This window comes from Meriones unguiculatus, chromosome 1 (assembly GCF_030254825.1).
Source record: "Meriones unguiculatus strain TT.TT164.6M chromosome 1, Bangor_MerUng_6.1, whole genome shotgun sequence".
In the NCBI taxonomy this organism is placed as follows: Eukaryota; Metazoa; Chordata; class Mammalia; order Rodentia; family Muridae; genus Meriones; species Meriones unguiculatus.
The window spans coordinates 68,518,581-68,545,781 of NC_083349.1; the positions used below are offsets into that span (position 1 = coordinate 68,518,581).

General features: G+C 42.0%; 1 long non-coding RNA gene across 1 annotated transcript in view; it reads left to right on the top strand.

Moving 5' to 3' along the window:
* LOC132648287 (uncharacterized) overlaps positions 1-23,745 on the top strand; it is an 81,817-nt gene extending 58,072 nt beyond the window's left edge. The window contains exons 2-4 of the long non-coding RNA XR_009586657.1: positions 8,824-9,336; positions 10,667-10,903; positions 23,421-23,745. This is a non-coding gene — a long non-coding RNA (uncharacterized LOC132648287). The remainder of the gene's footprint in view (positions 1-8,823; positions 9,337-10,666; positions 10,904-23,420) is intronic.
* The last annotated feature ends 3,456 nt before the right edge of the window (positions 23,746-27,201 follow it).

Genomic DNA, 27,201 nt, shown 5'->3' on the forward strand with positions numbered 1-27,201 from the left:
CAAGGAAACCGATCTCTGCATGTGTCAGTGAGAGATTAGAGTCATTAGGTTAATCGACAAGGCTCACCCTACACGTGAGCAGTGCCGTTCATGGGCTGGGCACCTGGATGGAACAAAGCTAAACAAGCTGAGTGAATTAGTCACCACTCTCTTTTTCCTTGCTGTGGGATAAAGCACTTCCTGCTCTCTTCCAACTCTTCCTGTGAGTCAAAACGAAGGAACCCTCTGAAGTTGCTTTTGTCAGTTCTCTTGTCCTAGCTCTGAGACAAGTACTAATACAGTCCCTTGACATTTAATCTTTGAGTTCGCCTGACAGCGCTAGTCTATCTGAGCCTCCGTTTGCCTTCACGGTACCTACCTTAGCTTTCCCTACAGTTCTTTACCATTCATTTCTTTACTTGGTCTTAAGCATCTGAGATTCACCCAAAGGGCTGTGTACCTACATACCTCATTGCTTTTCACTTTATGTAAGACTTATTCTTACATAAATATATATGCATGTTTGTGTATATACACATGTATGTTTTTACAAATGTTTAAATGACACATAATAGTTGCACATATTTATGAAGTCCTTTAAAATATTCCTAATCTTGTATATAATTACCTCAGAGTAGCTTGCACATTCCTTACTTCAAACATTTATCATCTCTTTCTGTTTAGGGTATTCAGAATTCTATCTGGAAGCTTTTTGGAAATGCACCATTAGCTGCTGAGCAGGAATCCCAGGATGTGCTATAGAATGTTAGAAGTCACCCTGCAGGCCAGCCACAGCCTCCTACGTGTGTGAAGCAGCCTCTCTTTGCTGTGCAGCCTCCAGAGCTCCCCCAGGTTCCAAGGAATCAATTTCTGTTCCCTGCTTCTGCGAGCTCAATTTTTTAAGTGATTAGGTGGTGTTTGTCCTTCTGTTCTTGGCTTCTTTAACTCAACAACATATTGTCCTTCAGGCTTTTTCACATTTCTGAAAATGCCAGTCTGCTACTCTTTTTGTTCCCAAATAACAGCTCACTGTGTATACACAGCACATTAAAAAAAAATCCATTCCTTTATCCATGGCATGTGGTTGATTCTATGCCTTGGCCGTCCTGAATGGTGGCATTCAGGGCTCTGTAGAAACACCTGGGAAGATGGTTTCTTGGGGTGGAGTTTCTTTGTTGTTTGCGTTTTCCATTAAACCAAGTCAAGAGATCAGGGCGCATTGGGATGGCTGGAGATCCCTGAGGCAGTGTCAGCTCTTTGAGGGCACAGGGGTAACCGGGGCAAGTAGCTGGCTAGTCATGAGCAGGGCGATGGTAAGCTTCTTGCTCACTGAGTTTCTCAGAGCAACACTGTCCTCTTTGAAGCAGGTTCTACCTGACATACAGTGTGGCCTCCCAAGCCTCCCAGGGCCCTGCGCAGCCTTCACCACACTATGCTTTTCTCTGATAAAGTCTCATGCATCCTGGACTCACTAGGCTCTGAGAGCCGTGTGCATAGGACAGGAGGAGACAGGGGCATTGCACAGGCCTCTCTGCCCAGTCACAGGCTCATTGGTCCTCTATGGAGAAAAAGCAGTGCTTCTAACCATGAGGATTATGATGTTAAGTTACAGTGGCGGCTTCTACCTTCCATAGCATTGAAAGGAAAGAATACAGTCTGGGCATGGGTTATTCATTCTCCCAAACTTGTTACTGTTTCCCTGTTTCCTCTCTAACTTTGTCAAAGACCGGGTTACTAGAAATGAATTAGCAACTCTCTGCTTTCTTGGGACAAAAAAATGAAAGTTGTGGTTGAAACTTGGCCTGGCAAGTTTGGGACCAAAGTTGAACTATCACACGCACACACACACACACACACACACACACACACACACACACACACTGCAGCATTGTGTCTGTTGCTTCTCTCTGGACATCCCTTTTCCTTCCTTTAATTTATGAAATTTTCATAAAGAGCGATTATGATAATTGCAACAAGCTGAAAAATTCAGATGCAGAGGAGACAAAGTGGCTGATCCCACCCCCTGGGAGCCAGATCTACAGGACTTGCTGCCCTCCTCCCTCCTCTCTTTCCTCTCCCTGCAGACCTGGCAGTTGGTATTTCTTTCTGGCCTCTGCAGGTGTCATTAGCACAGAGGTCTGAAGGTGGGTAGAGATGATCATGCTGGGGCTGGGTAAAAAGTTCTTTATTCATAAAAGTATTATCTGGAGTGAGCTATCCCAGATGCAGAAAGACACACATGGTATATACTCACTCATTTAGACATATAATATAGGATAAACCTACTAAAATCTGTACACCTAAAGAAACTAATCAAGGGGGAGGACTCTGACTAAAATGCTCAATCCCCATCCTGAAAGGCAAAGAGGATGGACATCAGAAGAAGAAGAAAACAGGAAACAAATTAGGAACCTGCCATAGAGGGCCTCTGACAAGCTCTGCCCTGCAGACTATCAAAGCAGACGCTGAGACTTATGGCCAACTGTTGGGCAGCGTGCATGGAATCTTAGGAAAGAAATGGGAAATATCAAGATCTGGAGAGAACAGGAGCTCCACAAGGAGAGCAACAGAACCAAAAAATTTGAACACAGGGGTCTTTTCAGAGACTCATACTCCAACCAAGTACCATGTATGGAGATCACCTAGAACCCCTGCACAGATGTAGCCCATGGCAGTTCAGTGTCCAAGTTGGTTCCATACTGATGGGAACAGGGACTGCCTCTGACATAATCTGATTGGCCTGCTCTTTGATCACCTCCCTCTGAGGGGAGCAGCCTTACCAGGCCACAGAAGATGACAATGCAGCCATTCCTGATGAGATCTGATAGACTAAGATCAGAAGGAAGGAGAGAGGGACCTCCCCTATCAGTGGACTTGGGGAGGGGCATGCATTAAGAAGGGGGAAGAAAGGTGGAATTAGGTAGGGAGGAGACAGGGGTATATGGGGGATACAAAGTAAATAAAGTGTAATTAATAAAAGTTTAAAAACTTCTTTACATGGCTTGGGGAGAAGGCTTATTTGATAAACTCTTGTTACCCTGATTAAAAAGCTTCAGGTGTCCTGACACATGTCTGTAATCCCATCATTGGGCAGACAGAGACAGGTAGGGGCTTGTCGGCCAGCCAGTCTACGCCAACCAGTAAGATCCAGGCTTAATGAGAGACTCAATAAAATGGTGGGAAATGATGGAGGAAAATATCTGAAATTGACCTTTGGCCTCTCTACATGCACACACCCAGACAAGTATGCACACATGACTCATTTATACACATTTGCACACACACACATGCACACACACACAGAGATACAAATACAGAGACTAAGAGACAGAGATAGGCAGAGAGACAGAGACAGGCACACGCAGAGATTGAGATTGACATCTATCTTCATCATCATCGTCAATCATCATTGTATCATCTCCATATTTGTATCTATGTCTATCTTCTATCTCTCTCTCTATATATATATATCACCCTATGTCTTTAATGAGCTAAAGGTCTGTATCCTGATGCTCATTTTTTGCTACCTTGCAAAAGATAGGTGGTAGGTGTCATGATAGGCTTCTGCTCTGTGTTAGCTTATTGAAATTGAATTTTCCTGTCTATCTGTGAAATAGATGGTTGGCACACTTTCTACCCACTATGCAGAAGCATCAATATAGCATGACACATTATTATTATGGTTACCTAATAGTTTGTGTGATTTAGTTTAGCATTTTATATTGTTCAGGAATGACCTCTATGCCTCACCTTTTGAAAACAGACCAGAGGACATAGTCCAAAGGATTGAATTTGAACTTGTGAAATCCAGTGCCTTGTTCCTAGGACAACCCCTCCATTTGGGAATGGGAAGGATTTCTTGCTCTGATTTCTGCACGGAGGGCGGTGCTTGCATCTTAGGCTGTCTCTGATTCACACTCCTAGAGGCTCACTTCAGGTCTGTGGGCGGCTTAGACATTTGTTTTAGAAACATGGTTTATGTATCCATTGCACTTTCTCTGTGGTTCTCTCATTGTCTATTTCTGACAATATTTACATGAAACCAGATATCTGATTCGGAGAACATCTGTTCTCACAACTCATTCCCCACCTGAGCCACGTTCTTCCGACAGGGCTGCAAAATCTGCTTTGCTCAGTGGCATTAGCCACTCAGGGTGGGGAGAGGGGGGGCTGCTAGGGAATTGCGGCCTATAAGCAGAGTTGCACCAGCTTTCACCCCGAGGAGTGATGCCTTGGACACTGAATAGTGTTGGGCCAAAGTTTTCAAATGGTGCTTATTCTTCCCAACACAAAGACTTAGAATGATGTAGCAGTTTTGTTTGATGACCTGTCTCAGATATGACATACATTCTTCCCCATTCAAGTACAGATAAGAGTGTGGGGCACTTCTTGCATGCCAGGCTGTTTTCAGCCTTCGGAAGGGATTTCCATGCTTGTCATTTGTTTTTGTGGGTGTGTGCGGGTGTGCGTGTATGAAATTAGTGGAGGGGAGAAGTTGTTGGCAGAAGAAATGGCTGGAAGGATGACATGCTTCCTGGTGCTGAATGCGCTCCGTCTCTCTCCTACTATCATGTGTCCTATCCTCTCTGGGATACTGTATTTCTCTGTTACAAACGGGCTTTGCGTGTGAGGCTGGAGAAATGGTAGATATTAACTCGCATCTTTCAATTTAAGGCTGAAAGGAAAAAGTAACAGGTCCCATTCCCAGCTTTAAAGGAATCTCTTGTTCTGTGCTCAGGCTTTGAAATAATCCGTGCCCCTGAGCGATGGGTCCAGCACTGCGCATGCACCCAACTTGGAGGTGTTAGGGACAGGCACTGTGCTAGAAGATGGGCCTGGGGAAGCTTGTCCAGCGCCTCTGCAACCACACAGCCGCTGACGCTCACATAGAATGAGTGGTCAGTGGACCCTGGCATTTCCAGATTTGTTTGCAAACGGATATAGAACCCAGCAACTTGAAACTGTACCCGTTGGTTCTGGGATCCTTACAAACCAGTAATTGTTTTCTCCTAAGCTTACTATCACCATATTATGTGGTATTTCCATCTATCAAATTCCCAGTGTCCATTTGTTCTCACTCCCAGCACTCTATAACATGCTTGGGTTTTTTTTTTGTTGTTGTTGTTTTGTTTTGTTTTTTTTTGTTTGTTTGTTTGTTTCTCTGAGGATTTGCATCTTCTGGACATTCCACAAGAGCAGAACTTGTGTTAACAGATATTAAGAGTCTTGTTTCTTTCATTTTGCAATTTTTCAGACTCATACGCAACCTAGCATGTATCAATATTATGTTCCTTGTCAGCATTGAATAACATTCTATTTTATTGCTTTGTTTATCCCCTCAGAAATTGATGGATATCTGAGTTTACCAGTTTGGGGCTATTAATACTGAGTGGAACATTTGCTTGCAAGTCTTTATATGAGCATATGTTTATATTTCTTTTGGGCAAATGCCTCCGAGACATCTTAATTTCCCCCTATTTTCCCTTTCAGCAGCTTTTCTTTTATCCCAAGTATGTATGAATATATGTACGTATGCATATGTTCCACTACAGTTTTGAACTGGTTCACAGGTTTGAGAAAAACATAAAACCTTCCAATTTAATTACGGAGCTAATATTCGGATTTGCTGTAGGATTTAGCAAATGAGTGTATTCATCTTGGAGTCTGACTCATGTTCCACTTTAGCTCCTGTCCCTGATGGCAACTGAAAAGTCTGTGGCAGCTTCTGTGCTGGGAATGAAGATAGATTAGTGTGCATGCAATGAGAAGCATACAGAGAGAGAAAGCACAGCTCTGTTTTAAACCCAAGCTTTGCAATATATCTCCACACTGGCTTTGCTCTCATGCTTTATTTTTGTGTTAACCCCCTTACAGTCTTTTCTGGAAGGTTGTGGACTATTGTTCTGGAAGTCACCCAGGAAGGCTTTCTGGGGGCAAGAGATACTGAACCAAGTTTCAGGAGCCTTAATTGTGCCTGCTGTGAAAAAACCTGGGTACACAGTGTATCACTCAGAAGCAAGAGCTCATGAGATTGGGCTGACTCTTCTTCCATTTTGATCTGCCATCTTTAATTTACTGGCTTTATAGCAACACAACCTCAGTATCTAAGGTTATAGTCTATTTGGTTAAAAAAAAAAAGCTAAATGACAAAGAACAACAACACCCCTCCCCATATTTGCCCATTAGGAGAGGGTGACCACAAAAATTTCACCTATGTCTGGTGTTGTTTGATTTTTGGATTCAATGTTAGCTGTTTTGTTTTCTAATTTTCAAGGACTTGCAATCATTTTAGGGACAGGGAATTTCTGCAGTAACTTAGCACGGGGTTGGGAAATGCCCTAAGAAATGTCTGAGTTAGCTAAGAGAGCTCAAGTGTTCATTTGGTCAAGCTTGACTGATGCTGGATGGAGATCACTTCCTTAGCTGTACTTCCTCACTGTCCATCTATATCTTCACTCCTCCTCTTCAAGTGAGGCCCAATGGGAGAAGTGTGACCACAGGAAGCAGTGCTGGGAGAGGCAGACTCAAGCACTAGCTGAAGTAACCCATATTCCCTGCTCACCTCCCTTTGTAGGCTTCCTGCACCTTAGCTTTGGTATCATGATGCTTGAGCTTTTGGGCTTCCTGGACAATGTAGTACCCAGATCTTTGCCTAAGCGTTATTACTGGGTGAGTCTGTGAGGGTGTCTGCATGTGGTTTTAGCATCTGAGTTTGTAATGAAGAAGTTTGGTGTTCTCCTTGCCCCAAACCTGAATAGAACAAAAATACAGGAGCGGGAAAGATCTGTTCTCTTCAAAGGCAAATTTTTCATGGGACACATGTCTTCTGCCCTTGGCTGGGGACTTACACCATTTACATACCCAGTTCTCAGAACTTTGTATTCACATTCAGATTTAAACTTTCAGTTCTGATTCTCAAGCCTCTGCACTAGAGAGGTATACTAGCTTTCCTGGACCTTCCAATTCAGATGAAAGAATATGGCTTCTCTGCCTCCACGATCACGTGAGATATGTCTTTATAAATCTCTTTACCAAAGTATTCTATTTATTCTTTTTCTCCAGACCCAGATTATTGCAAGTTTTGTTTTCTTTTTTTATTGTATGTTTCTTTTTTAAAGTATAAACACAATTTCTGTATCCATTCTTTGGTTGAGGGACATCTAGGTTGTTTCCACATCCTGGCTATTAGGAATAAAGCTGCTATGAACATAGTTGAGAAAATGTCCTTGTTTTATGGTACACAATGGCATACTACTCAGCTATTAAAAACAAGGAAATCATGAAATTTGAAGGCAAATGGAAGGAACTAGAAAAGATCATCCTGAGTGAAGTATCCAGAAGCAGAGAGATATGCATGGTATATACTCACTTATAAGTGGATATTAGCCATATTGTATAGGATAAACATACTAAAATTTACAAACTTAAAGAAGCTAAATGACAAAGAGGATTCTAGAGAAGATGCTAAATTCTCATTAGAAGGGAAAACAGGATAGGCACTGGAAGTAGTAGAAGAGAGGAAACAGGACAGGAGCGTACCACAGATATCCTCTGAAAGACTCCACCCAGCAGGGGATTGAAGCAGATGCAGAGACTCACAGACAAACTTTGGACAGAGTGCAGGGAGTCTTATGGAAGAAGGGGGGTGTAAAAGGACCAGGAGGGTTCAGGAGTACTTTGTCTATCTGTGGACTAGGGAAGAGGGATGGGAAAGGGAGGGAAGATTGGGCCAGGAAGAGATGAGGGAGGGGCTACAACTGGGATACAAAGTGAATAAATTGTCAATAATAATAATAATAATAATAGAAAAAGGAAAAGAAAACAAAAAAGCATAAACACAGAAAAAAGCTGAGTTTTTCATTTTGCATGCTTTCTTTTGCAAGGCCACTATTTCTGAAGGCAAGTTTTTGAAGCTCTAAAGAACCTGCCTGTCATCTCGAAATGAAGCAAAGGATAGAACAGTAACAACCCAATGATCTGTTTATTAAATGTGGCAATATCAGCTACTGGATAGCTTAATCCACAGAGGTGGGGGAGAGGGCTGGGACAATTCTTGGAGCAGCTCTGATCCTGAAGAATCTTTTGCTAATCCCACTAAAGCCATTCTAACTGTGTTGCCCTCATCCTCACTGTCCTGGAAGGACAATGTGATTTCAGGACTTTTTCTAAAGATCAGCTTTAGCTGTGCCAAGAATCTAACCTCTGACTGTTTTATTCTATGTCCCTTATTGTTTCCTGAAGATTGCAACATGCTCAAATAGAACATTTGGATTAATCAATTCTGCCTCCAGAGCTACTACCCCAACCCCAAGATCCAAGGAGGAGAAGGATTTGGCCTGTTTGTGTACAGAGTCCCAGAGAGGGCACTTGAGGCCTTTATCTTCCTATTGGTCCTTTTGGCCCAGTTTCCTTTTAGCCTATCTTAGTAGTACCCTATTTTTGCTATGGTGAAGTCTGTTGTGACCTTAGGTCTATGTGGCTTACATGTTATTGATTCTGTCTCAAATTCTGGAGCTAGGGATAAGATGCAGGCCTGACCTATGAAACCCTAATCTCCATGGTGATGATATTTGTATTTGTGGCTTTTAGGAGGTCATGAAATCCAGACAGGGAGTCCTCATGCTAGGATCATCACTGCTACAGGCAAAAGAGGTTGTAGAGTTTGTGTATCAAGCTCTTGTGAATATTCACAGGGTTTGAACTTGCCTTCCATGATATTAAGCAACATGACCTATTGACTATTTCTTCTCTCTTGCTGAGATTGTCTTTTTGTAAATAGGATTAGAAAAAGCAGTGTTGAGGCTGTGCTTCTGCAATCTGTGTCTTGTTTTTTATTCTCTTAAGGACCATTTCTGGTAAATAAAGTCATCCTGAGTGAGCTGTCCCAGAAGCAAAAGGAAACACATGATATATACTCACTCATATAGACATGTAATACAGGATAAACCTATTACAATCTGTACATCTAAAGAAACTAATCAAGAGAGAGGACCCTGACTAAAGTGCCCAATCCCTATCCTGAAAGGCAAAGAGGATGGACATCAGAAGAAGAAGAAAACAGGAAACAACCTAGGAACCTGCTACAGAGGGCCTCTGAAAGCCAGAAGAAGAAAACAGGAAACAAACTAGGAACCTGCCACAGAGGGCCTTTGAAAGCCTCTGCCCTGCAGACTATCAAAGCAGATGCTGAGACTTATGGCCAACTGTTGGGCGATGTGCATGGAATCTTATGTAAGAAGTGGGAAATAGTAAGATCTGGAGTGGACAGGAACTCCACAAGGAGAGCAACAGAACCAGAAATTTGAACACAGAGGTCTTCCCAAAGACTCATGCTCAAACCAAGTACCAGGCATGGAGGTAACCTAGAACCCCTGCACAGATGTAGCCCATGGCAGTTTAGTGTCCAAGTGGGTTCCATAGTAATGGGAAGAGGGACTGCCTCTGACATAATCTGATTGGCCTGCTCTTTGATCTCCTCCCCCTGAGTGAGGAGCAGCCTTACCAGGCTACAGAAGATGACAATGCAGCCACTCCTGATGAGATCTGATAGACTAAGATCAGAAGGAAGGAAAGGAGGACCTCCCCTATCAGTGGACTTGGGGAGGGGCATGAAAATGGGGATGGGAGGGTGGGATTGGGAGGGGAGGAGGGAGGAGCTTATGGGGGGGTGGATAAAAGTGATTAAAGTGTAATTAATAAAAAACCTATAAAAAAGGCAGTAATAATTTCTTTTATATTTTGACTAGAATTTGTGTACATGTCCCCATTTAGACCTATGCTGCAGTTAACATGTGTGTGTGGCACTGACAAGGGCTAGAGCTGTGGTTTTCTTTTCTCTCTATTTGGCCAGTTGCTGTTGCAGTGTCCACTATAAAGACCACATGTTGCCCTGTTGCTTTGCAGCCATGTTCTCTCCCCACCCCCACCATCGAGCAATGCCTGTGACTGTGTGTGCTCTGTTTCTGGACCCTCTGGCCCAGTCCTTTGCCTGCCTCGCAGTAGTGGCATATTCATGGAAAAGCAGTTGAATAGTTTCATTAGGTACTGCAAGCCTTCCAAATTTCTTCATCAGTATTATTTAGGTTTTTTCATGTTCAATGCATTTTCATGTAAAATTTATAATAAACCTGCCAGTTTTCATAACAATCTTGATATTTATTGATATTAAATGTATTAATAAATTTTGGAAGAATTTTCTAAAAATATTGGCTGTTACAATTTTGCCTAATTTCTTCTTTAATTGAAAAACATTTTGTTGTTTTTGTGTAGAGAATTATAACTCCATTACTTTACTCTTAGATTTAACCTCTTAATTTTTATTATTTTTAAATTTTAACTGTTTCATACTGAATATTGATCATATTCTCTGTCTTTTCCCAACTCCTCCCAGGTTCTCCCCACTTCCCTACCTACCATCTTCAAGTTCCCCCTTCCTCTCTCTCTCAAAAAGGAATAATATTTGACCTTTCAAAATATTGTTGTAGATCATTTTGTCAAATTTTATTTCTCAAATTATTATTAATATATACCAACAGACCTGAGTTTGGAGTATTGACCTTAGAGCTTGGATGGGGGCAGCAGTGGATGGTCTCAGAGTAAGTCAGGTCACACAGCCTCATTTTTTTTTTTATTCTTCTGTTATACATTACATCTCAACAGCAGCTTCCTCTTCCTTCCCTCCTCCCAGGTCCCCTTCCTTGTTCGCAAGATCTTTTCCCCTTTGAAAAGAACAGGCCTTCCAGTGATATTGACCCAACACAGCAGAACAAGAGGCAGAAAGGCCGAATCCCTCACCCTTCAAGGCTGGATGAAGCAACCCAGTAGGACAAAAAGGGTCCCGGAAGCAGGAAAAAGAGCCAGTGCACCCCCACTCCTCCCACTGTTAGGAGTCCAGTGAAAACTCCAAGCTGAACACCCGCAGCAGGTACGCAGACCCGCGCAGACTCTGTGCTTGCTGCTTCGCTCTCTGTGATTAGTTGCTTTTGTGGCTCGTGTTCTGGTGTACTCAACCCTCCTGTCTTCTACAATCCTTCTTCTCCCTTGTCTGCGCGGTTCCCCAAGCTCTGCCTCGTGTTTGGTTGTGGGTCTCTGCATTTGCTCCTGTCAGCTGCTGGAGGAAACCTTTATGATGAGTACTAGACAAGGCACCCATCTATGAGTCCAGGTGAATATCACTAGGAATCATTTCATTGACTATTTCTGTCATTCGTCTTGGGTTCCACCCTAAGTCCCTGAGCCACCCAGCTTCTAGTTCCTGGCTATCAGGCAGTGCTGGGCATGGCTCCCTCTCCTGGTTTGGGCCTCAAGTTAAATGAAGGAGAAAGGTCTGGGCGGGGTGGGGGTGGGTGGGGGGGGTGTCACACATGCATCTCCCTGGGAAGGGGAAATAGAATAGATTTTGTGGGTGGACTGGTGGCAAGTGGGGATGGGAACAGAAAGGATTAGGTGGGGAAGTGGGGGACAGAGGGAGAGTGTAAGAGGAGGGAAGATTGGAATAGGTGGGCATTTAGGGGTGATGTGGAAGCCTAGTGCAGTGGAAACTTCCCGGGACCTATGAGGGTGACCCTAGGGAGGACTAGGAAGATATGAAGGCCAACGCCGCTATCTTCTATAAGCAGGCTAGGTTCCCAGTGATGCAAGACTAGGACACCAGGCCTGCCTCAAAATCTATGTCCCACAAGGGCAGCGGTGGCTCAGAGCTTGGGGGAGTGGACAGCCAATGGCTGTGGTGGCTCAGAGCTTGGGGGAGTGGACAGCCAATGGCTGGTCTAACTAAAGGCCCGAATCTTGGAGACAAAGTAGTTCTTATTTAACTGCTTTCTGCTAACTTGGGCAGTAGGAGGAATTGCAAATGGCTAAGTACTTCTCTAGACTTCCTCTCAGTTCTCTCCCTTCCCCAGAAACAGAGCTGCTCCCATAGCTAAACACTTCTTTTTAGAAGGCTCAAATAATCTTTGGTGGTATCGGGTATCCTATGGTCAGCATTCCATTAGGAATGCCTTTTGTTTTCTAGCTTTGAGACTTATTCCTTCTCCCAGTACAAGAAAAGATAGTTGGTCATTGGTCCCACATTCTAGAGGCAAAGAGATCTGTAGTTTCCATTGAATGAAGAAAGGAACCAAACTTTGTGATGTTGAGTTTGGAGAAAATTTTGTCCTGTTGCTAAACACAAAAAGCCATTTGCCAAACTTGCTTTTGCTATTTCAATGGTTAACAAATGGAATTTCTTTGAATTGTTTTATCATTGCCTAGAACAGGAAGAAAAACATTTAATTTGGAACTATTCCAGAAAAAAAATATGTACGACACCTTTCTACAAACTGTTCCTATATTTTCCACAGGCTAAAAGACTTGGTAATGTGAATGTATTTGAGTTTTCCAGCTAATCTCTCCAGTCACTAACTTAACAACCACTGAACACCCTTACTGAAAGCTCTACACCTGGCGGCTAGGGCTCAGCCCCAGAAGCTGAAGACTTACCACAGTGATGTCAAGCTCTAGACTACTAGCAAACTCTGCTAAATTTTACTACAAATACAGGCATTTCCAGGCTCAGAGATTTAATGCAGTAAGTTCGGAAGCAAACCTGGAAACTGAAATTTTGAGACACACCCTGTAATTCGCAGATCATGTTAACTGGGAAATGTAAAGCTAAATGTCAAGTATGTTGTATGTAGCCCTCCTGTGGGTACAGACTAGCCCAGGTGAAGCAGCCATCCAATAAGCTGTGCACTGTGTTTGCACAGAGGAGAAGCAGCACGGTGAAGGTGATTCACTTTGCTGGCGTTTCCCCAGCTGAATGTGTAACTGGGTTCATTTACGACTTTACCTTGTTGAGCAGTTCTTTAAGAGGTCAGTGTGGGACTCCATCTCATGTTCTAAAGGCTTGTTATTCTTGTTGGAAGAGTAAAGGAAAAAAAAAACTATAAAAATTTTCAATTATGTGGCAAGAGAAAAATGTTTCGTGTAAGTGTATATGATGGGTAAATAATTATTTATGATATCTGGGGTAGTGCTTGGCACTGGAATTACATGTGTATGTGTGTACTTGTGCGTATGTACCCATGGAAACACACATGTTTATGTTTCCCTCTAATCCTCTCCCTCTAATTTTCTGAAACAGAATATTTCCCTGAACCTGGATCTTACCCGCTTGGCTAGGCTTGCTGGTCAATATATTCCAAGGATCCTCTTGTCTTGGCCTTCCCAGAAAGGTTAAATAAAGTTGTTGCGGTGTCCAGTATTCTCTGTCTGTCAGGGATCCAAACTCAGGTTCTTCCTCTTGTAAGACAAGGACTTCAGTGGCGGAGCCATCTCCCAGCCTCCTGTAGCATTTGTGAATTGAAACTTGCAAGCATCACTTTTGAAAAGCTTAATGTCCTTCATCTATATCACCCACAGGTTTCAGAGTAGGAGAACCATCCCATTATCAATGGGTGAATGACTTCTGCCTCATTTCAAGCTTCATCAATCAACAGAAGCATCTCCTGGGTTGTGCAGGAGGCTGATCTAACATGAGTTTTAGGATGGCAGGTGTCTGATAGCTGTGAACTCTTGCAAAGAGTATCCACAGAGCTAGACTTAGAAAGATATGTGGACCTTCCCTTCCTCTGAAGGGAAGATACACTGGATTAATTTATAAGGTTATATTTTCCTTGTATAATGGCATCATAGAGGAGGTGGCTTTCTTGGAGCTGAATCAGGATTGATTCTTCAAAGAGGATCTCAACAATATTGAGTCCTCTAGGCTTTCTGTGAGTGAAGTGATTCGGGAAGCATTTCACGCTCACAGTGTGGGTTTGTCACGCAGGTGACACCCACACCCTGTGTTGTACACAGTGGTTCAGTTTGGATTAGCACAAGGCCTGGCTAGCACAGCAGCTCAGTGCACTAACTCAGGGTTTCTCAATCCAGGATGACTTAGATCCTCAACAGATACTCAGCAGTGGTTGGTATGATTTTTGATTGACACAAGTGAGGTTGAGGGAAGCAAGGAGGAGCATGGCACACTTATCTCCTGGGTTGTAGTGAGGATGCTGGTAAACTTCTTATGGTGTGCAGGCCCTTCCCCTACAACCAGGATTTATCCATCATGTTACTAGAGATGAGGACAAGCACTTCACTAGGATACAAATGCAGCTAATTCCAGTTTGCTCCCCTGGAAGCCCATAAATGTTTTAAATTATGTATTTCCACAGGCCATTAGAGCATCTTCAACAATGGGGATTCACTTTGTAAATCCATCAAAGCTAGAAAGAAGTGAAGTGGGCAGAGGGCAGGGCTGGGCAGGGAACTGTTGCTTCAACTACCTGCCCAACTGGACAGGAGCCCTGTCTCAGACAAGGTGGAGAACAAATCCAACATCCATGGTCATCCTCTGGCCCCACATGTGTATATGAATTTACACACACACACACACACACACACACACACACACACACACAAGGGGGGTTAAAAAGAAAGCAACTGTCCATCTCCTGGTGTGAGCTGGGTCACAGCAGTGGCAAGACTAAACACCTTTATCTAGCAGGGATTCGCTTCATCCCTCCAGCCCTATGGGTGACCCTGAGTCAGCCAGGGTGAATGGGGTCCATTGCTCATTAGTTTTAAGGAAAGTAATTAGTTCTGTAGCCATCAAAGTTGAGTTATGTTCAAAGAAAATTAATTACTTGCTAGTGGAAAAAGGGAACTTTATACCCCACATTCCAGGAATTGCTGAAAATCTGTAGCAATCTCAGGACATCAAAGGGTTGCTCGCTGTATATAACAAATTAAATGTTCATATCATAACAAATTAAATGTTCATACCAATTCGAAGCCATATCTAAAAGTTGTGTATCAAAAACAAGTTACTAGAAAGGAGCTTCCTCACTGCTTATAGAAATTCTTGTTAGGAGATGAGAAAAGATGTCTGGTGATAGAAAAGTGAAGACATAATTTTAAATGAGAAAGCTTTGAAAATTCTCTTTGAAAGAGATTTTCATAAAAGCAGAGTGTGCTAATCCCTTAAACACTGATTTTTTTATTATCTTAAAAGATGCAAAGATAGGAACCCTACAAGGAAAGAAACAGCAAAGCAGCCTTAGGTCAGGCTCCTGGCTTGCTTCCTCCTAGTCATCCTCAGGGCTTTGTTTACTCCCCGGAGTGCATTTTGACCAAATGGCCTTTTGTTTCAATCTGTCCATCAGTACATATTTTATTGATCATTTACTCTGTGCCAGGAACCATGGGAGTTAGAGTGTCCTCATGCAGTAAGTTCCTTCAACGCAAGAACCATCTTGTTTGAAGCAAAGTACATAAAAATAGAAATAAAACAAAACAGTGTGCGGAACATTTTAAATCACAGGCCAAGCTTTCTACTCCTTGAGAATACTGGATGCTTCCAGCTGAGAAGTCCACATGGTACCATGTTTTAGATCAGTGTCCTTCAAGCATAACATTCCTGCTGTTATGATTGTCTTCATCACAAGAGGCTGTGTCTACCCTCCGGACCCTCAAGTTGGGCCTGGCTGACATTCCCTTGTAGGAGGAAAATCCCAGTCCTGGACTCCTGTGCCGCCTGCTGCTTGATGCTACTCTCCCTGAGCCATTTGTGTGCTTTTGTTTGTGAGAAGTGATGGAGTATGTAGCATGGGAAAGAGCTACCACCGAGCCTGAGTGACACCAGCCATGCAGCTACAGGGTGACACATTTTGGTGATGAGGGTGTTAGGGGGTCATCTATACTCCTGTAAATAACCCTCACCAGACTCCACAAATAAGTCTAGTAAATCATTGGCTCACCAAGTTGGACTTTGGTAGAATGGTCCTTGTCTCTGTCATTGGTGCCCCATGTAGGGGAAGCACTTGTTTGCTTTCTTCAAGAAAATCTCACTCAATATATAGAAGAGTTTTCTAAAAAGCAAACATGCAAATATGAGGTCTGGACAAAGGCAATCTTGTGACACTCCCTCTCAAAGAAGTCTTGGTGAAGCTGCAGATACGGCCCAGTGGGTAAGAGCACTGACTGCTCTTCCAGAGCTTCAATTCTCAGCACCTACATGGCAGCTCACAACCATCTGTATCTCCAGTTCCAAGGGATCTAACACCCTTTTCTGGCTTCCATGGACTCCAGGCACACATCTGTTGCCTAGACATACATGCATGCAAAACACCCATGTGTATAAAATAAAGATAAAAGAATGTTGGATGTGCTTCCGGAGGACCCCATCTTAGTTCCCCGGCACCCGTGTCTAGATCCTCACAACTCTAACTCCAGGGAGATGGACATATCTGGCTTCTGTGAGCCCTGCACCCACTTGCATGTAACCACTCCCACATAGTCATAATTAAAAATAAAATAACATATTAGAAAAGAGGTCTTAGTAAAGCATGGTATCAGAATAAAAAAATGTAGTTTAGCGGCATCAAGAATGCCAATACGAGCAGGTATCAAGCACATCTTATTTAATTCTCATTACCACCTTAGGAGTTACATATTTTGATCATTTCCATATTAAAGATGAGAACACAGAGCCTTAGGGTTGTCCAAAGTGAGAATGTATCAGAGTGACTGGAAACCACAGGCTCTCGACCCTGGGCTCTTGACATGCTGGTAATTGAGAAGGCAAGTCTACTATCTGTGGCAGTGGGAGAAAAAACGCTACACGGAGTGGTGGCCCTGCTCTGCACGGCAGTTCCAGAAAGGACCAGGGGTTGAGCCTGGACGGACAGTCTTGTATGCATAGGAAGTGGAGGTGGTCTATTGATTTTACAATTCCACAATCGACTAGCTTGACAAATCTTATGGGTGAAACAGACTAGAGAGATAAAGTTGTAATTGATAAAGAACTAGCAGCCATTCATTCACCCTTGGGGGAGGGCTGATGTTTCTTGTGATGAAACAACCTTGACTGAGTGGATGTTCTTTCTAATGGCTCGTGGCCAGCAGGAGGATAATAGGACATCACAGTAAGCATCAGCATGTGGACTGTTGTTAAGGCTCAACTACAAGTTCCCTGACAGGAAGGGGCTGAGTGTGTGTGTGTGTCCATGCATGTGCATATGAAATCTTTTGAAATTAAAATAGAATTACATCCCTTTTCTTTTCCTCCCTCCAACCCTTCTCATGCACTGCCATTGCTCTCTCTTTCTCAAACCTATGCCTTCATTATATGTGTGTGTGTGTGTATGTGTATAAGACTGAACTCTGAATGTCAAATATAACATATATATAAGTATAAATATATATATATTTACATACACATATTTTTAAATATATAAATACAAACTGATCAGTCTGTATAAAGTTAGTCTTATGTATATGTTTGGAAGAGTCTACATATTGGTTATCCAATATTAAAGGGGCTACTCTTTTTGCCATCTCACTTTTGAGTGGTTCATATAAAAAGGCTGAGCCAGTTTGGCTTAAGTCCCTTTTGTGTCCAGTAGACCTTCCATGAGAATCAGGAGATGTCATAGGGACAAAGGCTTTTCAGTCTTAGAGTTATGATTGCTGTGATAGAACACCATAACCAAAAGCAACTTGGAGAAGGGAGGTGGTTTTTTTTTTTTTTCGTTTGTTTTTCATTTTTTTTTCTTTTTTTCTTCTGCTTCAACATGATGGTCCATCATTGAAGGCAGTCAGGGCAGGACCTGGAGGCAGGAGCCAGTGCAGAGGCCATGGAAGGATGCTGCTTACTCACTTGCTTGTCTTGGCTTGCTCAGCCTGGTTTCTTACAGAGCCCTGGACCACCAGCTGAAGAGCGGCCCACAATGGGCTATGTCTTCCCCCATCCATCACTAATTAAGAAAATACCCTACAGGCTTGCCTGCTGACAGCTCCCTCTTCTGGAGTTAAGTTGAGATTCTGAACCTTCTTACAGATAATTACAACTTGTGCCAAGCTGACATAAAACCAGCCAACACAGGACCTCTGACACTTAGCATCTAGGAAGCTCTCTAGCATTGGGTCATTTCTGTGGGAAGACCAGCGAGCCAGGGAGAAAGGATGGTATCTCCCATCACTCAAGAGCAGCAAAGGAGGTAGGAATATGGTAAATGGTGTTTGCCTTGCAGTCCCCTCTGATTGGCTGGACTTCTGTTTCCTCCCCCTCAACCCTCCTTTTCTCTCCCTTCTTTCCTCCTGTCTTTTAAAGACAGCCACTCTCCAGGGTTCCTCAATAATACCCTCCTTGTTATAGTTGACATTCAGAGTTCAGTCTTAGCCCTCAGAAACTAATTGTTTTTTTTTATAGAAAAGGTGTTTTCTGTCCCCTCCTCTTGAATATATTAAAAAAATAAAGCTGAGCTCATCAACTTGTCTTTTATATGGTATAAAGAAAACTTGAATCTCAGGACCATAGAAAATCCTGGTACAGCAAAATTCTTTGCTGCATAATTAATTTCCAGATGATGGGTGAATCTTAGCTCTATTTGCAAGGAAATATTTTTTTTCATATGCAAAGCTAAGAATGAGTAAAAATAGCTGCTGAATTTTAAGTGGCTCTCATATGTGTTTAATGAGCGAGTCTAGTCAACAGAACCATCACCTGAATGTTTGGGGGATGTTTTTAGCGAGTTCATGGTGTTAGATATCTTCCTCTGAGGCTAAGACATGGGTCTCCTCCCATCGCTGTACAGAGGGCACAGTTCATGTCATGGAAACAGCATTTTGCTGTTTTAGAATTGATGTTCTTGGAGTAATATCATTAAAGGAAATGACAGTGTTTAGCAACATCAGCAATATGAGAGCTGCAATAAAATAAAAAATATTAATGCAGCCTGTCTCTCGAATGACAAAATTTTCTCTGCTGAAAAGAAGACAGAACTATAAACATGTAAATAGCTAATATGTAAAAGAGAGAGCTCTCGAAAACCTCAGTGTCCCCTTAGCTTGAGTTTCCACACGAGACTAATTCAGCCACAGGGGCTGATGCGGGGGTGGGGGTCTCCAGACATTTTAGGTTCTCTTATGTCATACAATTCAGGACGTGTTAAGCTATGATTTGGGCTCTTTCACTGATATCAGCTGGCTGATACCCAAGAATCTCCATTTATAGGTGGGGACAATAGTTTTATAGCCATGTTTTTATCAAGAACACAGAAGGTTTGGGTGGGGTCTGTCATCTTAGAGAAGTTTCCTTGTGAATTTTGCTTAGCTCTCAAACATCACTATGACCACTGTTTCCTCCTCCTTCTCCCTCTTTCTTTTTTCCTTCTTGAAATTTATTTTGTGTTGTGTGTGTGTGTGTGTGTGTGCTCTGATACACATACATGTAAAGAATCTATGTGTATGTGTGAACTTTGGTACACATGCATATGTGTGTGTGTGTGTGTGTGTGTGTGTGTGTGTGTGTGTGTGTGTGTGTGTGGAGGCCAGAGGTTGCACTCAGATGTCTTTCCTATATTGATTTCCACCTTATGATTTTGAGGCAGAATCTCTCACTGAATCCAGAGCTCACTGGGCTGCTGCTGAGCTCTGGAGGATCTCCCCGTGGTCCTCACAGCCAGTGCTGCTCTGGAGAAGGCCCCTGGGTGCTGCAACCTGCCAGGGCTCTGCTTGCACATGTGTGTGAGCATGCCTGCCTTTACGTTGGCTGAGGTCTGAGCTCAGGTCCTCATGATGACGCGACAGCACGAGCATACAGCTTAAGCTCTCTCCCAGCCCCTGCCCCATCCCTTCCTAGTCCTAAGGGAGGCATGTACATTCCACACTGTGTCAGCTCTTCCACTGCTATGAAGGGTAAGGAATCAAAACCCCACACTGGTAATTAGTGAGCCGGGACTGAGGACATGGTTTCCTTATAGGACGCTAAGACTCAGCCCTCCAGCCTTCTATTTTCCCCATTTGCACACCTCACTTATTAATGTTTACTTATGTTGCACAGCTTAAATTAGTTTTACTATGATGTATCATGAGAACCCAGAGATGTGATCAGTATAATGACTTTGGACCTTTTTGGAACTTGATTTTATGGATTGCATTTGGATAGAGGCTGAGCTCCTTCTCTGTGGAAGTCTGTGCCAGGCAGGCTCTGAGAAAGCAGCACAGTGAACCAGGAAATGGGTGTGGAACCAGGCAGTGCTGCCTAAATTTACACAGTGGCTTTATTAGCCCTTTTGGTTGTAAACCACAAAGTCCTACCCTTATCATTTATTGCTGCAAGTCTCCAGTTGGAGGCACAGAGTCCACTATATTTTGGATCTTTGCTATGTGCATCAAAGATCATTATGATTAGACTTAGTTCCCAGTGTGGCATCATTGGATTATGGAAATTTTACGAAAGGGGGGGGCGAGTAGGAGGTTTGCACATTCGGAACATTCCTCTGAAGGAGATAGTGAGATTGTGGCCACTTCCCACCTTTTGCTTTTAGGTTATTAGGTGACCAGGTTCGATCTACCTCACCATGAGGGAATGACATTTTGTTCAAAACCCTGGGCCCATTGATCATGAATTGAAATCTCTTAAGATACGAGCCAGAACAAAACTTTTTCTTGATAGGAGTAAAAAGCATTATTAGATCAAGTTGCTGTGTGGAGGAAAACATGCTGACTCCACCAAATACCTAGATGGCCTCAGGGCCTAAGGACTATTTTACTTCCAAATGGGAAAAGCCACAAATGAATAAAGAGGGCAAAAAAGACCTCAAGAGAGAGAGAAAACCTGAAACACAATAGAAAGGTGAAAATTGGGAAATTTGTTAAAGGATTATTTCCCTTACAAATATTTGAACCTGTGGGCAAAAAAAAAAAATCTGCCTTTGTTTCCAAGTATGAATATAGAATACAATATTTCCAATTATCATTTTAACATAACATTAACTATAGTATAAGTCCAAAGAACACATAAAATGATTATATATGTCACAGCTATTTTATTTGTAATTTAAACATTTACAATTATCACGGCAAATAGAATTGAGTGTTATGTTAATAGGAAAGTTACCATGACAAGCTAGGGCTCATTCTAGGACAGTGTCAATTCATGAACATCAGGGAGTAGGTTAACTTCATGTAACTGGTTAACAGCAAGAACAAAATACCAGTGCAAATGAGCATCTTGATAGATACTACAAAAACATTTCCTGATATAAAACATCTCAGTCAAATGCCCACAAATGGACATGTTGACAATATTATAAAATTTACATTTATAATCCGCAGCTAGCCTTGGGCTTAGTGGCAAAACTCTCTTTAAAATCAGAAACATGAAAAGAATGTTCATTGTCATAGCTATTGTGTGGCTGTGTTTTTTCTGGATTTGCTAATCTGTTTCAAATAGAAACATAATGAGGAGAAGAAGCATTGTCAGGATTTACAGACTTTGAAGCATTAAGAAGGCCGTGCGGTTCCCTCTGTAGTCACTCAGAACAGCGTCCTTTCCATGGCTGGGGAGACAGGCTGGGAACAGTGAGTAGAGTGTAGAAACAGTTCAGTAAAATTAGAAAACACGTGCGTGCTTGCCTGTGCATGTGCACATGTGCCTCTATGTATTTATGTACTCATGTGTGTATGTGCATGTATGTGTGTCTGACAAAGCAAACAGAATAGAACACCACAAACTCTATTATATGCAGAATTAGCTGTTGTATTTCTGGATGACTGGATTATTAGATCCCTTACTGTCTTCTCTGCTCCCTGTGAAAATCACATGATCTTTTCTTTTAAAACAAGGTGCATGATGACAATGACTGTTAATGTCAATTTAAATATCAAGTGTATTTTTTCTGTTTCTTCTCTTTAGCCACATGTGTGTGCATTTGCACACACATGCATAAGACTCTTAATTCTTTGTATCCATGACAATACAACCATTGCCATTATGGGCTCACAGCATTTGTGGTTGCCTGCACCTGGCCTGCACAAGACTTGACCTGTTGACAGCCAGTCATGGATAGTGGAAAGCCACTCAGCAATTGGCTACTGATGTTTTCTGGGTAGGATGAGTCATGATCTTCAAGTGTATTCCCATTGGTGGGCCCACCAGGCTCCATTAGCTAGTGCCGTACCTATGGTCACATGGACAACCCTGGATAAACTCCATGGGTCAAAAAGGAACTTGTAGAGAGGAGAGGGGGAGTCTTGACAGAGGTAATGGGAAGGAGCTAGAGAATGTGGGTAGGTGAGAACAATCAGAATGGCTAAGATCAACAAAACAAGTGACAGCTCATGGTGGCAAGGATATGGAGTAAGAGAAACACTTGTACATTGTTGGTAGGGCAGTAAGCTTGTAAAGCTACCATGTAAATCAGTGTGGCAGTTTGTAAGGAAGATAGTTATCAATATACTTCAAGTTCCAGCTATACTACTCCTGAGTATATGCCCAAAGAAAGGTTCATCATACCACAGAGACACTAACTCAACCATGTTCATTCCTGCACTATGCATACTAGCTAGAAACTGGAAAGATCCCAGATGTTCCTCAGCAGAAGAATGCATCAAGAAAATGTGCTAGGTTTACACAATGGAGCATTACTCAGCTGTGTGCAGGCAAATGGGTGGAACTGGAAAAAAAATCATCCTAAGTAAGGTATCCCAGACTCAGAAAGATGAATATGGTATATATTCATATATATGTATATATGAATAATATATATATATTCATATATACTAGCTATGAAGTTGATGATAATGAAGCTATAATCCACAGGGTAGGTATGGATTAAGGGACTAAAGGGAACTAAAGATATTGTTGGAAAAGAGAAATAGAGTATATAGGTTTGGAATGGAAGGATCAAGTGAGGAGGGAGGGAGAGAGGGATTACAGAAGGGAATACAGAGAGAGGCACTAAAATTAGGGGCATTTGAGGGTAGTATGGAAACCTAATACAGTAGAACCTTCCTAAAATATATAGATATATGAAGGTGATTTAAATTAAATCACCAAATAATGGAGGAGATAGAGTTCCAAATACCCATCTTTTGTCACCAAGCAAATCTTCCAAGTAGCAGAAATGAGTTATATCTAATTCAGCTATTGGTCAAAGGTTGTCCCACAGAAATTCCCAAACCCAGTTTCTTGCCAAGACTACAGGTTGCTTTCCATAAACTGACAGCAAGGACCCATTGTGGAAGACAATACCCACACAACTCATTAAAGATGGAGGTGTCAAGCCGGTGCCTCCTGGTATGTAGAGCCTCCATCTCTACATACCAGCATCTTCAGTACAGGAACATAGTCTACATGCTCCAAAAATAAAAATGCAAACACCAAACTTACAACAACCCCCTTGTGTACGATGGTGTTCTGTAAAGTATGATGAGTAATGGTAGCGCAAAACTTGTGGGACTAACTAACCATGTTGATTTGACTTAAGGCCTCCTCCACAAGGTGAGTCCATATGCTACACTGCTTGGGTGACCAAGAACCTGAGACTAGATAGTTCAGGGAGCCAGGATAAAATCAAACAATACTGGCCTAAAAATTTTAAAAATGATTCCTAATGCTGTTCTGCTCATAGATCAGTGCCTTGGAATACCCATACCTAAATGGGATGTCTCCACCAAATCCTCCCCTCAGAACTCAGGAATCCAGTGGAAGAGAAGATGGAAAGAGTGTAAGATCCAGAAAGGAAGAAGGATGACAGAAAACAAGGCCCTTCAATTCAACTGAACAAAGCTTATTTGAACTTACAGAGACTGAAGCAGCACTCACAGGGCCTCTATGGGTCTGCACCAGGTTCTTTGTTTCCAGTTTGGTCATTTTATGGGGTTCCTGAGTGTGTAAACAAGGGGTTCTCTGATTATTGTGCCTCCTCTTGGGCTCCTTTTCTCTTGTTGGTTTGTCTTGCTCACTTTCAATGTGATGGTTTTTGTTTTATCTTATTACATTTTATTTTCTTGTATTTAAAAAAGGAATAAAGAAAAGAGAAAGAAAGGAAGGAAGATAGAGATAGAGAGAGAGAAAGAAGGTGTAGAGGACTTGCCCTTAGTTCACATCTTAAATCCCAAAAAATAAAGGTAAAGTTAGCTTGTAGAAGGGAAGCAGCCACGTTTGAAAGTAATGTCTACTTGAGGTGCAGACGAAGTGATGAATCAGAGAAAGATTTGACAGGTATATAATCAGAGTCAGAGACAGAATATACCCAACTCTCATGAGACAGGAAAGAGAGGCAACTTAAGAGAGCAGAGCAGAGGGAGGGGACAGTTGAGTTGAGTTTAGTCAGATCAATTCAGTCAGTTCTGGTAGTTCATCAGTGCTGGGCAGTAGAGCTGAGTTGAGAAGTCAGTCAGTCAGTCAGTCAGTCAGTCAGTCAGTCAGTCAGTCAGTCAGTTGAGTTAGCTGAGGTCATGTCAGTTCAGTTGTTTGCAGTTCAGTGCATGGAATTCAGAGGCAGTTTTACCAGGACAGTTTTACAGAGAGATGCTGAAGAGAGAACAAACTAGACCCAGGTAAAGATAGAATGAGACAGAAAATGACAAGGAGCCAGATGATGAGAACGTGTACCCAAAGTTAGTAGGAGGCCAACCAGAGAAATTTAGTCTGAAACTGAGGAAGCCAGTTTGAATCAGTCAGGTTGGAGAGGAGTTTGAGCTAGAACAGCTAAGTTGAACTAGCCAGGAAGAGTTCAGGAAGAATTAGAAAGGGTGAATGTATTCAGCAGTAACCTTTAGAGATAACAATTAAATCAAAATCAAGTGACTAAAAGGTACTTTTAAAGATCGGGACACGGCTGGGATACAGAGTTAATAAAATGTAACTGATAAAAAAAAATAAAAAATAAAAAAAAAGAATGTAAACTTTGCCACTAGGGTGAAGTTTAACCACTGAATTATCATTCATACCTGGTGGGAAAGGGAAGAATCAGTTTCCTTGAGCAGAGTGACCGTGGGTAGATCGAGCACTGCAGGGCAGGTCTTAGGATCAAGAGTATTTGACAGCACATAATGGAATCACAGGTTTCAGCTTTTCATTTTGTTTGTTTGTTTTGTATGTCTTTGTTTGGTTTCAGTTTGTTTTTGTCTTTTTTTCTTTTCTTGGGTGTGTTTTTATCTAGTCTTTTTGGTTTTAGGAGATTTTTGTTTTCTTGGTTTTAGGAGTTTTTGTTGTCTTACTCGGGTTTTTGTTTGTTTTTTTGAGAAAGAACTATAAAAGTTGGGTGGGTAGGGAGTGGAGAGGATATGATAGGACTTTGGGGGAGTGGAAGAATATGATTAAAATATACAAATTTTAAAATTGTTTTAAATGATAAGTATAATAAAAGAAAAAGGAAATGCATAGAAAAAAATAAAATGGACAAAAATAAATAAAAAATAAATTTCCAAAGAATTAACTTAATTAATTACAATAATAAACATATTTTTAAATTACCCTGATTTTTAAGACTCAATTTTTAGAATATTTTAAAAAGCTGGTAAACTTAGCAGAAAACATGACTATTTTGATAAAAATTCAAAGTTTATTTTTTAAACAATTCTTATAATTGTTACCAAGAGTAGATTGATGTTCTATGGGAATTTCATTATTACAGTTTCTGATTTATCTTAATGAGACAAATTTTCACAAACTTTAGCCATTGTACAACTTATACTATATCCTCTTGTGGTGTGATGTGCCTAAGCATTTCACTTTTGCCCCCAACTTTTCTTTTCTAGTTTTGAAAAATCCTATCATTTTATCCTAAGGAAAAAAAAAGAAAAAAAAACTTCTCATCCCCAAACGGTTTTTGCCTTTTACCCTTCCATATCATCATATAGTTCATGCATTTCTCTTGCTTTCTCAGCCTTCAGTTGTTTTTGTCCTTAATATAACAAATTACATTCAGGCTCTAGCCATGCAGCAAAGCAACATGACAAATGCATTAAGTTATTAAAAGATAATTGATTCTGAATTATCCTCATGACACAGTATAGCAAACCCAGACCACCTGGCTATACCTTGTTAACACCTTGGCTCTTGCAGGACTTTCAGATATTATTGGCATTTTTTCCTGCTTCTTCTTTTGAGACAGAGTCTTGCTATGAATCCCCAGATGGCCTTGAATTCTTCTTTCTCTCAAGTGCTAGGATTGCAGGTGTTAGCCACTATGCCAGACTTTACTTGGATATTTAAAAAGGTTCTTTTGTACATTCCCCTTCTCCTTTGCTCACATGATGTAAGAGTTACAGGAATGCTGCAGAAAAAAGCTGGGCCAACTTTAGCAAACCTTTAAACAACGTTGCAGAGAAAAACTATGTTGGCACTAGCAAGAGAAAGCAGAAGGAAGAGAAGTAGAGAGCGCCCAAGAGATAGATAATAGCCTTATAGTTGCAGTTGGGTACAAAAGCAAAAGGAACCTGATACCCTGAAGAACTGGATGAGAAAGCAAATGGCTACTTTGGATAGGCACTAGCTGCTGGATCCAGTGAACGCTGCCTGAAACCAGAGCACTTGTTCTATTCATAGCATTTCATTTCACCCAAGACTTGCTTGGGACAACCTGTAACATGTAAGCCACTAGCTAGAGAAGCCTTACTGTTTGCTTGCACAATCCTGTCATCCCTTGCTCCTGAGGATGACCCTTCCCACGTGCTGCCCTATACAGAGCTTTAAAAAATATTTATTTTTTATTTTATTTAATTATTTTTATTAATTACAGTTTATTCACTTTGTATCCCCCCTGTACCTCCCTCCCTCCTCCCCTCCCAACCCTACCCTCCCTCTTCTTCACCTGTGTCCTTCTCCCATTCCACTGAAAAGGGAGGGCCTCCTTCCCTTCCCTCTGATCCTAGTCTATCAAATCTCATCAGGAGTGGCTGCATTGTCTTCTTCTGTGGCCTGATAAGGCTGCTCCCCCTTCAGGGAGAGGTGATCAAAGAGCAGGCCACACTGAGTTCATGACAGAGACAGTCCCTGTTCCCATTACTATGGAACCCACTTGGACACTGAGTTGCCGTGGAATACATCTGAGCAGGGGTTCTAGGTTATCTCCATGCATGGTCCTTGGTTGGAGTATCAATCTCAGAAAAGACCCCTGTGCTGAGATTTTTTTTTTGGTTCTGTTGCTCTCCTTGTGGAGCTCCTGTCCCTTCCAGGTCTTTCATCTCCCCCTTCTTTTATAAACTTCCCTGCACTCTGCCCAAAGTTTGGCTATGAATCTCAGCATATGCTATGCTTTGATACCTTGGGGAGAGTGTTTCAGAGTCCCTCTGCTCGTGTCCTGTTCCCTGTTTTCTCCCTCTTCCAATGTCCATCCCTTTTGCCTTTCTGAATGAGGATTGAGCATATTACCCAGGGGTCTCCGTTCTTGCTTATCTTCTTTA